This window comes from Triticum aestivum, chromosome 6A (genome assembly GCF_018294505.1).
Source record: "Triticum aestivum cultivar Chinese Spring chromosome 6A, IWGSC CS RefSeq v2.1, whole genome shotgun sequence".
Taxonomy (NCBI): Eukaryota; Viridiplantae; Streptophyta; class Magnoliopsida; order Poales; family Poaceae; genus Triticum; species Triticum aestivum.
This window is the reverse complement of record NC_057809.1, coordinates 562,005,427-562,018,997: the sequence shown is the minus strand read 5'-3', so window position 1 is coordinate 562,018,997 and position 13,571 is coordinate 562,005,427. Positions and strand designations below refer to the sequence as shown.

The 13,571-nt window shown below is 46.3% G+C and overlaps 1 pseudogene; it reads right to left on the bottom strand.

Annotated features, from left to right (window-relative positions):
* Nucleotides 1-13,346, bottom strand: part of LOC123129700 (hydroxyproline O-galactosyltransferase GALT5-like) — a 78,595-nt pseudogene extending 65,249 nt beyond the window's left edge.
* Nucleotides 13,347-13,571: the final 225 nt, after the last annotated feature.

Below are 13,571 nucleotides of genomic sequence, written 5' to 3'. Positions count from 1 at the left end.
CACTACTATAGCACATGCAAGTGCTAGCGTTTGCCACACAGCTAAAATTCAGACGAAGCTACCGGGTTTGTTCACAAGAGGAACAATCTTATCCGGAGGGAATCGCGGCTAAGCATTCTGCTTTTGTAAAGCGATCTGTTATAGAAACAGGAGAGGAAATTCGTTCTGGTCACGTTGGCCGATTAAGGTTTGTGTGTGCAGCAGCCCAGCAGGACGGATTAGATTTGGATTCCCGGCCGTTTGCCAAAGTTTTCCCTGGAAAGCATATGTACCTCTGGCCAATTGAGACACAGCTCCCCGTCCTAACCCTAGCCGCCACGACTCAGTCTCCCCCTCCTCTGCTCTACTCCCTCGCTGCCGCCCAGCGACGCCGTCGGGCGAAGCCCGGCCGGTGGGGGCGGCGGGGGGGGGGGGGGGGGGCTCTTCTTCCCTCCCCCCTCGTGCTCCGCGGCTGGTGCAAGACGGCCGGTCGAGTGGGGGCGCCGGGCTTTGGCGGGGCCGGCGGCGCGGCGGCGGGCTCGGAGTTCGGCGGCGGGGTTGCCTGATAGGGCCGCGACGTTGAGCGGCGGGCTCGCTTGTGGCGTGGCGGCCGCGGGGGTTCCCGGTCTGGGCGGTGGCGTGCTGGCGCGGATCCGGCCCGATCCTCCCGGATCCGGCTCCTGGATGGCGGCGGGCGGCGCGGGGCGGTGGCCGAGGTCGGTCTTGACCTCGGAGTAGGGTGGTCTGCAGCGGCGTTGCTGCGGCCTGGTGGTTGTCCGATCTGCTCGCGGCAACGGCGGCTCTCTCTGGCGGCGGTTCGTCTGCGTCGGACTCGGGTGAGCTCCTTCCCTCTTCTTTGGACTCAGCGACGGGCTCGTCAGGCCGGGGTGGCGCCATGGTGTGGTGGTGCGCGCGAGGCCTGCTGGTGGTGGCAGGGGACTTCGGGAAGGGGCAGGGTGCCCCCTCCGTTGCATCTGGCGGCTGCTGCGGGTGGCCGGCGGAGTTCCCCTGGCCCTGATCCGGTCGCCGAGGTCACCGATCGTGCCAAGGTGTCGACTTTGGGGTGGAAGGCGAGCTTCCGCTTTGTTCTAGTCAGCCGCGTCCGTTCGATGTGTCCTGGTTGAGGGTGGAGCTCGGATACCGCGGCGGCGGCCCGGTTGGTGGTAGCCGGGGTGCTCTTGGGCGAAGCATGCGGCTTGGGCGTTGTCCGGTTAGCATGGCCGTGTGGGCGGCGTGTTGACCGGGGTGGGTCGTTCATCCAATCCGGTGACGATGAGTGTTGGCCGGGGTGAAAACCTGCTCTGCTCTGCCAGGCCGACGGCCGTGGCGTTCCAGCGTCGTCCCTTTCTTGAAGGCGTCGTCGCGGCATCTCATTTGTCGTCGGAGTGCTCCGGGGGAAACTCTAATCCTTGGATTGGGTGATGGCGACACGATGGTGTCGTTCCCTTGCTGAAGGCGTCGCTCTGGAGCTCATTGTTCGTCCTACTCGGCTTCTCCTCTTCGCGGTGGCCCGCCCACGGTTGAGGGCCCCGACATCATCGTAGTAGTGCTTATTGTGTTCATCTGATGTTGGCTAGGATTTTGTTGGGGTAGTGTTGCTGTTATCAGCGTCCCTGTATCCAGCCTTGAGTGTGTGCGGTGTGTATGTGTGTTTGTATCGGCAGGATTCGGTTGTTCGGTGATGCTTTATCTATAAAGCGGGGGAAACTCTTTTTCTCAAGCATATGTACCTAGAAATATATAGATCACAATCCAGAAACCTCACGTGCTTATACTTGGCCTGCAACCAACTAATAGAAAGGCGTACGTTGGTTCGTAGGGATCGAATATGTTTTTTTGGACCATCTAGCTGTATATCGAGTGGGTTTCCTGCCAAAGAAAAAGGCGCCAGCAGGGCTGGCAATTGCAAACGCCGGGGCTGGCAATTTATGTGGTCGGCATGGCATTTTACAAAACTGCCATGGTTGTTTGTTTAATTTACGCGGACTTTTTGATAAAAACCACCGCCGTGCGATACAAACTGGATAGCTTTAGGGGTGCTCGCTGGAGTGAGAGGCGTTCGTTGGAATCTCACCCCAGTGAACGCCAGGTAGCTAGACAAAAAAGTTAAGTGGATTGGTTAAGAATATATTAGACGCATCGAAGAAGAACACATACAACTTATTTGTGTAAGAGGTGTTTGAAGTTTGAACATGAATGTGGCCACTATCAAGCTAACAAGAAGTGCGGCTACTAGGGCATCTCCAAAGCTACTCCACACCTCGCACAAAGCGAGGGGAGGAGTAGGGGAGTCCTGGATATCTGCCACGTCGACCCAATAGGCCGTTCCTCTCTTTTTAACCGTTCGCTCTCTGCCTCTTCACTATCCACTCTTCACCGCCTATCCAAACAATAGTCGTCGCTGACCACCTTTTCCCCATTGTAGTCGTGCTATGATGGCTTGCAAGATAGCCGTGGAGGAGCGCGTGGGCTGTCAAGCTATGTGGTTACTCGGCGGGTACAAAACCGTTCAACTGACGTCCCGACATGAGGGCTCCTATCTGCGTTGCCGCTTGTCGTTGAGCCCCTCCTCCTTATCCATGTGGCTGTCGTGCTCCTACGCGCAGGCATCCTTGGTCAAGAAGAAGCTCCGCAACGGATCAGTGTCTGCCTAGTTACGTAGATTAGGCTAAGTTTAAATAAATTATATCTAGTTTGTTGTAATATACTCTAATCTAGTTTGAATCACATTTGAACCGTTTGAATAACAAAAGATACCGATGTGCAGGCTCTCACAGGGCATTCGTGGACCCATCCGAATCGTGTTTGCGGACAAATGAGTGTCTCTTTCTGGATTTTTCACTTGGAGATGCCTTGCCCACAATTTTAGTGTCGATCGATCTAGATCCTAGTGAAATTGTGCACGCAATAATTGTCGTATGTACACTGTCATCCTCCACTGCCCACTTGATTACTTATAGATCGGCAACGAACAATGCTGACGTGCAAATTGAAAAGTATGGAATCGCGAATGCACAGGAAGCTAGCATTTCTTGAAAGAAGAGCAGTCCATGTACACATATATGTTGAGGGTTTTTTTAAACTTATTTCACAAAAATAGTTCTTTTACTTGTCACTTATACCTTGCCGACAGCAAGGCAAATGAACAATATACTCCTCACCCTCGGATCAGGTCTCTTTTTCTGCGAGGAATCTCTAAGAGCTTTACTCACGAATGCATTCGCCGAACAGTCAGTCAAAAGGCTATTGATTAGGAAGCTAGGTTCTTCTATCCAGCTCTCGATTACATCAAGCGTACAAGCATGCTCTCGGTCACACAAGTCTCCATCTCAATGTTTACGTCCTGCACCTGTTATGTACTCCCTCCGTAAAGAATATAAGAGCGTTTAGATCATTATTTTGGGAGTACTCAAGTATAACCTATTTAAACTGCAAAAATGTTTTACGTTAAGTTACACACGGAGTACAACATAGTACCAGCCATTGCATGGAACGCACGGACTCGTCGATCATTGTCGTCGTCGTGGTATGAACGAGCCGCCGAGGAAGCGGTCAACCACAGCCGGGAACCTTCTATCGTTCTTCATCTGGTTTCGCTGTCGGACTGTACGTGTGGCCTCGCTCACGCACGCCTGCTTCTGCTCCGCGACCGATTGACGAGGGCATCGCCTCAAGTCATCGATGTTTACTGTTCGTCAACGTGCCGTGAACAATTGTCATCTCATCGACCTCGATCTCGATCTCTTTCGGCTGCGATCTCCCTGGCTAGCTTGCCGTGGATTCCAAAGGAAGATCTTCCCGGCGTCGTCGTTAGATCTTCCTCTTTGTTTTCTCGTAGTGGAATTATAATGATATAAGGCCCACTTGAGCTAGCTAGCGGCCAAGATGCGGATGATCAAGACCGTCCGTCCATTGCACCTCTCGCCCGGCTTCTTTCCGGAGTATGTAGTAGTACTCTCTCCGGTCTTTTTTAGTTCACATATAAGACTTGTCTGAAGTCAAATCTCGTAAACGTTGATCAAATTTATAGAAAAAAATACCAACATTCAAAATGTGAAGTCAACAACAACAAATGCATCATGACTTTAGTTTTCATATTGTATAAATTTAGCATTATAGATGTTAATATTTTTTCATATAAATATGGTCAAACTTTACGAAGTTTGACTTCAGATATTTCTTATATGCAGAGTAAAAATGACCGAAGGGAGTACTACAGATCAATGCCGCCACTTTTGCATGATATCAGCCAGGAGCCCGTGATCTGAATCTTTGACTCCTGCGCACGCTGATCCGATCCGATCCGGTATCGTGCTGCCAAATGAAATCTGCACGTACGTTCGTCTTGCTCGATCGCTTGATCAACTGGGTGGGTCATGCGCGCGTGGGAAAATGGCGTCAGGGCTCACGACCAAAGCAGATTCGAGAAAAACTCGATCGGCCAATATAAAATAGCCATGCACGCGTGCGCAACTTTCACCGGCCAGAGACTTGCGAGCAAAGCCAGCCAACAATTCTTCTCCTCGGCCAGCCGTACGTGCAGCCGCTCACGAGTAGTGGACGCACACGCGTGTACTACATGCCAATGTCGGCCGACGTATTTTGTGCGATCCGTTCGTGACGCGGACGCGAACGCGGCAAATTTGACAATTTTAACCTGTGAATGGAATCATTTTGTAAAGTAAACTGTTTTAATTTTTTTTCACTTAAATGATCTTTTTGAGTGACGTCCGACACGAAGACGCCACACTACATTCTGCAATGATTGAGAGCTAGACGTCGCACTATATAGTGTAGCGCCTACCGGCGCTGAACGCTAGCAAGGCATGCAACGTTTGTCAGTTAAGCGTTGTACAATGTAGTGTGACGCCTTCATGTCAGGCGTCACTCAAAAAGGTTATCTGAGTGATTATTTTTTAAAACAGTTTATTTTGTGAAAAGATTTCATCTATAAGTTAAAATTGTCAAATTTGCCCGCGGACGCGGACACGGCGGCATAGGCGACAAGCGCCCACTTGCGGCCGGCCATGCCTCTGCAAGACACCCCCATCATTCATGAACTGGCAGGCCAAACAGTAGAGCTACCTAGCAAAGAGATAAACCCATAAAGTCCGTTAAAATGCCTAAGAGCATTACTAGTAGAACCCTCAAACCCTCACTAACGTTTTAAGGGTTTAAAAATGATTTTTTTGTGCACTTTTACGGGTTAAAAAATAGGGATAAAGATTAGAACCCTCAAACCCAACCCTTATAATGGAATATTCCCCATGAACGACGTTGTCGTTACGCGCGGGAGGTCGACGGGGCGGCCGCCGGCGACGGGGGCGACTAGCAGCGGTGGTCGCCGGCGTGGGCGCGGGAGTTGGGAGGATTTTTTCCTCCCGCGCGAGGATAACCGCTAAATGAGGGTTGGGGTAGGTTTTGCTCCCCAACCCTTACTTTTGAGGATTGGGAGAGGGTTTGAGGGTTGGACCTTTAAAAAAATTTAAGGGTTTAAGGGTTAAGGGGTTCTAGTCTACGGCTTTTTTCGATGAAAATTGTAAAAAAGCAGTTATTTTTAGGGGTTTGAGAGTTTGAGAGCTCTACTAGTAATGCTCTAAGCTTGATAGCTTAGCTAGATGGCGACGGCTCGACGGGAAGCTCGGAACGGAGCAGCTCTGAACTAGACCTGGCGTGAGCTAGCTGCTCTGTTCTTACGCTAGCTACCTAGCTAGCTCCAACTTTGAAGCTGGGTTTCATTTGATCCACATATCTGGACGCAAGAAAACCCAACCAATCAGTTAATTCATTGAGTAATTGCATATATAATGACTAAGATAAGAGGTGGGGCATGTTGCGAAGAAAATTCCAAAGTGGTATATGCGGCCGCTATGCGCTTGCATGCACATATATGTGTCGCGTTTCTAGCCTGTTATAGGGATTCGTTTACAAGAAGGTGCAAGACCGTTTTTTATACATGGATTGTCTGCATCCGAGCTTGAAACCACCTTATGGACTATAAATTCTGAGAAAACTAGTAAAAGAAATCTGAAATTTTTCGTGGATAAGCATCAATAAATGTTTTAATATCCTTCAAATTTTGACCTTGAAAAGACATCCGTGGAGCCCTGTACAGAAAAAAACAGGGCTAAAAAGATGCATTTTTGGAGCACCTTTTTTGTTTTGTTTTGGCACACACCTCTACGGATGCATTTGGTGGCAAAATTTTGCAGGATGTTAGAACACTTGTCGATGTTTATCCATAAAAACTCCCATTTTTTTACTTTTTACTTTAGGAATGTACTGTTCGTATGGGAGCATTATTTGTGATCGGGATTAGAGCAACACTTTATTTTTACATTTTTAGTAAGACATTTTTCTTGTTTTGTATTTGGTAGATGTATGCATCTTTCTATGCAAAGATCGAGCATTCACTTAGTAATGGTTTCATACTATTGCTTATCATGCAAAATACCATATGCTAAAAACATGAGGCAACTATTCTATATTTAAATACATAGCCCCCACTAGTAAAAAATTTAACACGCATGCTTCCACATAATCTCATTACAGATCATGGTGAATGGAGTGCCCGGCAAACCTATCTACACTTGTCAAGGACTACGGCAAGGTGACCCCTGTTGCCTATGCTCTTCATCCTCATCATGGAGCCCCTTCAAAGAATGTTTGAGCTTGCTTCTTCACGTGGGATCTTATCACCTCTTGCAAGAAGAGGAATGTCACAAAGACTCTCCATGTTTGCCGATGATGTTATGATTTTTATCAAGCCTAATGACATGGATCTCTAAGCATGCGCATCCTTGCTTCAACTATTTGGAGAGGTCTCGGGTTTGCAAGTCAACATGTTGAAGAGCGCAACACTACCCATAAGATGCACTCCAGAGAATATGGAACGAGTTAGTGAGATACTTGGATGCCTGATCGGTAACTTCCCTTGCAAATACTTGGGTCTTCCACTCACGATCAGGAAACAAATGGCTGCCGAACTCTCGGGATTGGTCGACCAGCTTGCCGGATGCCTTCCAAACTGGAAGGCGGCAAATATGCCGAAAAGTGGGAGAATGATGTTGGTCCAGTCAATGATGTCCGCGATACTTATTCATGCAGCGATGACACTCAACATTCCACTCAAGACGATCATGGCCATGGTCAAGATATGTCGTGGATTCCTTTGGTGTGCCAAACCACACGCGAATGGAGGCCAGTGTGCGGTAGCCTGGGATTCAGTGTGGTCTCCAAAGTGGGCTAGTGTACTGGGTTTGCCAAACCTTAGGTGGCTCAACATTGCAATGCATGCCAGATGGGCATGGCTGCAATGCACATACACGTCTAGACATTGGGCAGAGTTTGAGATCACGGTGCCTGACGAATCTCTTCAATTGTTCTAGATGGAACTAGTATCCTATTCTGGAGGACCAGTGGCTGCATGGGCTAAGAGTTCAAGAGTTGGCGCCTAACATCTTTGCATGTATTGGGCTCAGTGCGAGATCGTCCAGAACGGTTGCCAAGCATTATCTGAAGGAACTTGGGCCATTGATATCGGGCCAGAGTTGATAGCCCAGGAGCTCCATGAATACTCCCACCTATGGACTCAAATAGCAACGGTGGAGCTACGCGCAGACATACCCGACTCCATCACAAGGGCTTGGGAGACGAACGGATGCTTCTCGACGTGTTCGGCCTATGCAACAAAATTCTGGGCTAGAGAGGCTATACCTACGGTCGAGTTCTCATGGAAATTTAGAGCACCACTGAGGTGCCACTTCTTTGCACGGCTTTCTCTAAAAAATAAATGTTGGACGTCAGACCGACTGGCAAGACGCGATCTTGATCATCAAGAAGCCTGCCCTTTTTGTGAGCAAGAGGAGGAAAGCATAGATCACATATTGCTGCAGTGTGTGCTGGCGAGGGAAGTATGGCCACGGGTCTGCAATTCTATGAGCAAACCAATGTGGATCCCAACAAGTGGCTCGAGGTTGACCGACTGGTGCACACAGAAGACGGCGACAACATTGGGTAAGAAGGACGTGTCAGCTCTGATACTGCTTGTGATGTTGAAACTGTGGAAGCACCATAACGCCGTTGTGTTTGATGGAGCGACTCCATATTCACAACATGTGATGTGTATAACAGAAGTGGAAGGCAAAATGTGGAAGCAAGCGGGTATTCTCAAAGGAGAGTTGGACACCTTCTTTAGGGAGGTGTCGACGTGGGTGAGTGCGAGAAGTTAGCTTTTCTATTCTTTTGGGTGGAGCGGGTGGAGTTGGTGTTGCATAATTTGTAATTGCCAACGTGGACGGACTCTTTACCTCCTCTATCTCCTTTAATATATAGTAGTACACACACTCGTGTGTATTCGGAAAAACCCCAGATATCCATCCGATTGAAATTACATGACATCAAAAGTCATGCAAATACTCTTATGCAAACCATACCATCTCATTAAGTCATGTACCTAACTTATATCACGATGGTATGTGTTTTTTCAAGCGGAATCAAGTCATGCATGTCAGTCATAAATTATTTTTTTGCATTTTTTCTGATAACAAATGATATATGTGTTGAAAGCTGGGAGCAAAGAAATATAGTTCAAGCTTCACATATTTGTTAAAGGTTGGCGCCACATTAAATTCAATTGAACCTTTTCTTTTTTATATTTGTCACATACTTCATAAATTTCATCGTTTTTAATTGTAAAGCAAGAATACTCTTGCATTTGTTTTCCATTAGTTTTTGTTGTTTTTAAGCACATGTTTTTGCATTTGTTTAATACGGTTTCCGGAGCAATGTGTGAAGCACTATTTAGTTTTTAGTATTGGTAGGCTAGCCAGCTAAGCTAAGCAACTTGCTCATGTCTACTAGTGCGAGAACTTAAGAAGTAGCTTGTTGCACTAGAATTTCAAAAAAAGTCTGCTACCAAATACTTGCAACCGTTTGATGCTCCTTATCTCTACTTGTAAGAAAGTGCAAAGCAGGCTCTTTCCTGGACACTCATGCAGCTAATGCACAAGTTGTAGGGCGGGGATTTGCACAAACAACATGGATATGCCAAAAGTTGCACAGGAAGGAAAAAAAACACCCCAACCGAGCTCTATATGTCGAATGTTGAACTTCCAAGACATGGTATCTGAATAAAGGACAACAGTGAAAAGGATACACATGTTGTATTTTTTTGGATTGCCACCAAAGTTTACACTATCAAGGTGCGACTTTCCCTGTCTCTCCGGTGCCTTGTTTTGGGTGGCTGATGCATGGAGACGGTGCTTGGTAGCGGGTAGCAGCAATCCATCGCGGCGGTGTGGTGTTGTGGACGTGGTGTGCGACGGCTATGCGGATGGACAAGCAATGGAGCCACATGCTCGACGGAGTTGGTAGTAGCCATGGTGATGAATTGTGGTATGTTGTGAGTCGTGGTATGTTGTCTAGGGGCAGGTTGCAATGTCCAGATTTACCACTGACGTACACTAGTGATGCAGGCGTGATATCGCCGATGCGTTCCAAATGGGGGTTTTGGTGGTCCGTTTTCTCATCAGTGTAATCGCAATCATGCGTCGATGGATGCTATTGGATCCAAAGACGCTCTCGGCGATCAGATTGTCTGCTTCATGTTTGCACGACTTTCAGTTAGCGTGGTTGTGTCCACGTCCAAATTGTGTACACTCAAACATCTTCGTCATGTCAACAACTGTTCGGCGTGGATCTTCGTTACTTTTTCTCCGTCTAGACAAAGCTTCGGTCTTGTATGACTTTACTTTTTTGTCGACATAATACTTTGTCTGTGTGCATTACTATTGGCTATGTGCATCATAGTAGTGCAAAGGTCGGATATTGGCTCATCGTGTCTTGTATCTTCTTAATGCTCCATTATGAGTGAATAAAAATGTTGTTTATAAGAAAATAATCATTTTTTTGTACATGACCAAAACGTGATCCTTGTTTGGATGATACCAATTTTTTGGCATGCCAATGGCAACTCTACTTCGTGTTTTTAGCCACTATTAGCAACTTGTGGTAATCAAAACCTCAACCACAATTTTGGCCAGCTAATTTTTGGAATGGTAACTTGGCAACAGACCAAACACACTCCCATTCTGCGGGAGGTATTTAAATCAATTGCTCGTGGTGGGTTTCCCGGTGATGCCACTAGTAGAAAAAGGGGGCTTTCGTTCGGGCCTGGCCAGGCCATTAGTCCTGGTTCTTTCACGAACCGGGACCAATGGATGCATTCGTCCCGGTTCATGAGCCCAGGGGGCCGGCCGGGGCCTCATGGGCATTGGTCTCGGTTCGTATGGATCCATTTGTCCCGGTTCCAGGTACAAAACCGGGACCAATGGGCCTCGCTCCTGGCCCACAAACATTGGTCCCGGTTCTTGGCTCGAACCGGGACAGACGGCTGGGCTCTAGTCCTGGTTTCAGCCATGAACCGGGACAAATGAGTTGTCTATATATACTCCATTGATGCAGCAGAGCACTCCACAGTGCTCTGTTTTTTCTGGCCGGCGAGGAGAGAGCATTTGGGTGCTCTAGCTCACCTCCTATGCACACTAGGTGTTCGATGAAATGCCCAAGCCACGCTAGTTAAGCTATCTCCTCTCGAAGCTCGACCTCCAAACTTCATTTTCCCCGAGATTTGTCTAGATTTAGCGGTCCGTCACGTCCCGTCCCCGTCTTCACCGCCGTCGATCTCCCTCGCCGATCTCGTCGCCTGCACCACTGTGGTGAGCCTCTTATCTTCTTCTGAAAGAAAAAAAAATTCTTACTTTAGATAGATACTTGTCTAATTTTCTTACTTTTATTATTGCTTGTGCTTATGTAGTGTGATGGTTTTGGTATCCGGCCCCGTCGGCCCTTGTCCTGGCTATGATTCAGATGTGGTATATATTATCTTTTATAACTATTTGGTTCATTTATTGTTTATGACAATTATGCCCATCAAGTTGACATAGATTTTATTTATGTAGGAGGTAGTTGAACCAGAAATTCCAACCGACCCTATTGTCAAGAGGTTAAATTTAGTTGAAGAAGAAAACAATTACTTGAAGGAAAAAATAAAAAAATTGAGGAGGAGAAGATGATATTGGAGTTGCATGTTGCGGATGTCGTCGATGATCACAAGATCAAGATGGATGCAATGGGGTTGAAGATGAGAAAGATTAGAAAATATGCCATTCATACCGAGGCTTGGTATCATTATGCCGTTGGATCAATTTTTACCTTGGTTGTGATTATGATCACATTTATTGTTGCATTGAAAGGTTTCACATAGTTTCAATGTATGGTTTAACTAGATGCTCTGGAGAGCTATATGTTGTTCAATGAGAACTATGTATGTACTTTGTTTTTAATGTGATGATAAACTTCTATTGATTTGGTCACTTATCTATCCATGAGAGCTATATGTACTAAATTGATGATGTAGCTTTGAATGGTGCATTTTATACACGAAGTGCATCCAGTTTTTCCGTAAGCCTCTCTACTTTCTTGCACATGCTATGTGGGTGAAATGATGATACCATGCCAACTTTCAACCTTTTCAGAGTTCATTTGTAGTGCTTTTCAATTTCAGGGTCTTATAGCTCAAAATAATCAGTAAATGCATGAAAAATAACAAATGAAGTCAGAAATGGTTGAAAATTGATGATGTGACTTTGAATGGTGCATTTTGAACATAGTAAAAGTATGGAGTTCAAATAAGTTCAAAAAAAATGAAATCCCCTTGTAACAGACGAGTTTCCGTATGAAACCCTGATATTTCGAAAGAGACTGTCCGTTTTGTACACGAAGTGCATCCAGTTTTTGCCATAAGCCTCTCTACTTTCTTGCACATGCTGTGGGTGAAATGATGATACCATGCCAACTTTAAACCTTTTTAGAGTTCATTTGTAGTGCTTTTCAATTTCAGGGTCTTATAACTCAAAATAATCAGTAAATGCATGAAAAATAACAAATGAAGTCAAAAAGGGTTGAAATTTGATGATGTGGCTTTGAATGGTGCATTTTGAATAAAGAAAAAGTATGGAGTTCAAATAAGTTCACAAAAATGAAATCCCTTTCTAACAGACGAGTTTCGTATAAAACCGTGATACTTCGAAAGAGATTGTGCATTTTGTACACGAAGTGCATCCAATTTTTGCCGTAAGCCTCTCTACTTTCTTGCACATTCTATGTGGATGAAATGATGATACCATGCCAACTTTCAACCTTTTCTGAGTTCATTTGTAGTGCTTTTCAATTTCAGGGTCTTATAGCTCAAAATAATCAGTAAATGCATGAAAAATAATGAATTTCAGGGTCTTTCAGTAAAAAGAATTATCATAAAATAAATTAAATAAGTAATTTGAAACAAAATAATATAAACTTTAATAAAATATATAAATAGAAATAAAATAAAATTTAATAACATAAATAAAATTTATGAAACTAAAAATATCAAAGTATTTTCTGTTCAAAACATTATAAGCAACCTCTAAAATTTTTGAAACTAAAATTATATAAAATTGATGCAACTAAAATTATCAAAGTATTTTCTGTTCAAAATCATTAAAAGCAAAAAAGAATTTTCATAAAGAACTTTTTTTGTTAGAAACTTTAATAGCAAAAATAATTATCATAAAATAAAATAAATAAGTAATTAGAAACAAAATAAAATAAAATAAATAAGTATTTTGTTGTAAGTAGAAACAAAACAAAAAAATAAAGCAAAAAATAAAAAAATAAAAAAATTGCCACCTACTGGGCCACCACAGCCTGAATACGACTAGAAACTCATCAATGGGCCAGGATTCAGGCCCACAGAAGGCCCAATAGGTCCATCAGGCACAACAGTCACAATTAGCCCCGTAATCCTGCAATGGAGAGGAGCTCGAGAGGGGTGCGGCAGTGGGGGCTTATAAACCACTGCGTGCCGCTCTCGACTAGCGAGGTGGGACTAAACTCCCACCACCACCCGGCTGTGCAAGGCCTTTGGTCCCGGTTCGTGGCACAAACCAGGACTAAAGGGGTGCATTGGTTCCGGTTCGTGGTCACCGCTTCCTGCCCTTTGGGCTGCTGAAAAGATACCTTTGGTCCCAGTTGGTGGCACCAACTGGGACTAAAGGGTCCATTGGTCCCGGTTTGTGCTATGAACCGGAACCAATGCTCTTAGTATATAAGAAGGACTTGTGAACATTTTCACTTCTCATCTCGCAGTTCCGCCTCGACGACGCCGACGACATCGACGCCGCCAGGCTGCCGCGCGCCCCTTCCACCGTCTCCGTCGTCGCCGTCGCCCTTGCCCCCGCCTCACCGCACCCCGCCCCGACGTCGACGCGCCCCGCCCCGACCTCGCTGTCGCCGAGCCCTGCCTTGACCTCGCCGCGCCTCGCCATCGCGCACGCTGCGCCCTGCCCCGACCTCACCGCCGCTCGCGTGCACTGTGAGCGCCTCACCGCACGGTTCCGCCTCCTCCCCCCTTCTCCCCCGCGCCCAACGCTGCCGCGCGCCTGCCCCAACGCCGCCGCCCGCCCCGACGCTGACGACGAAGCAGGCCCCCAATTCACACACACACACACACACACACACACACACACACACACACACATATATATATATAT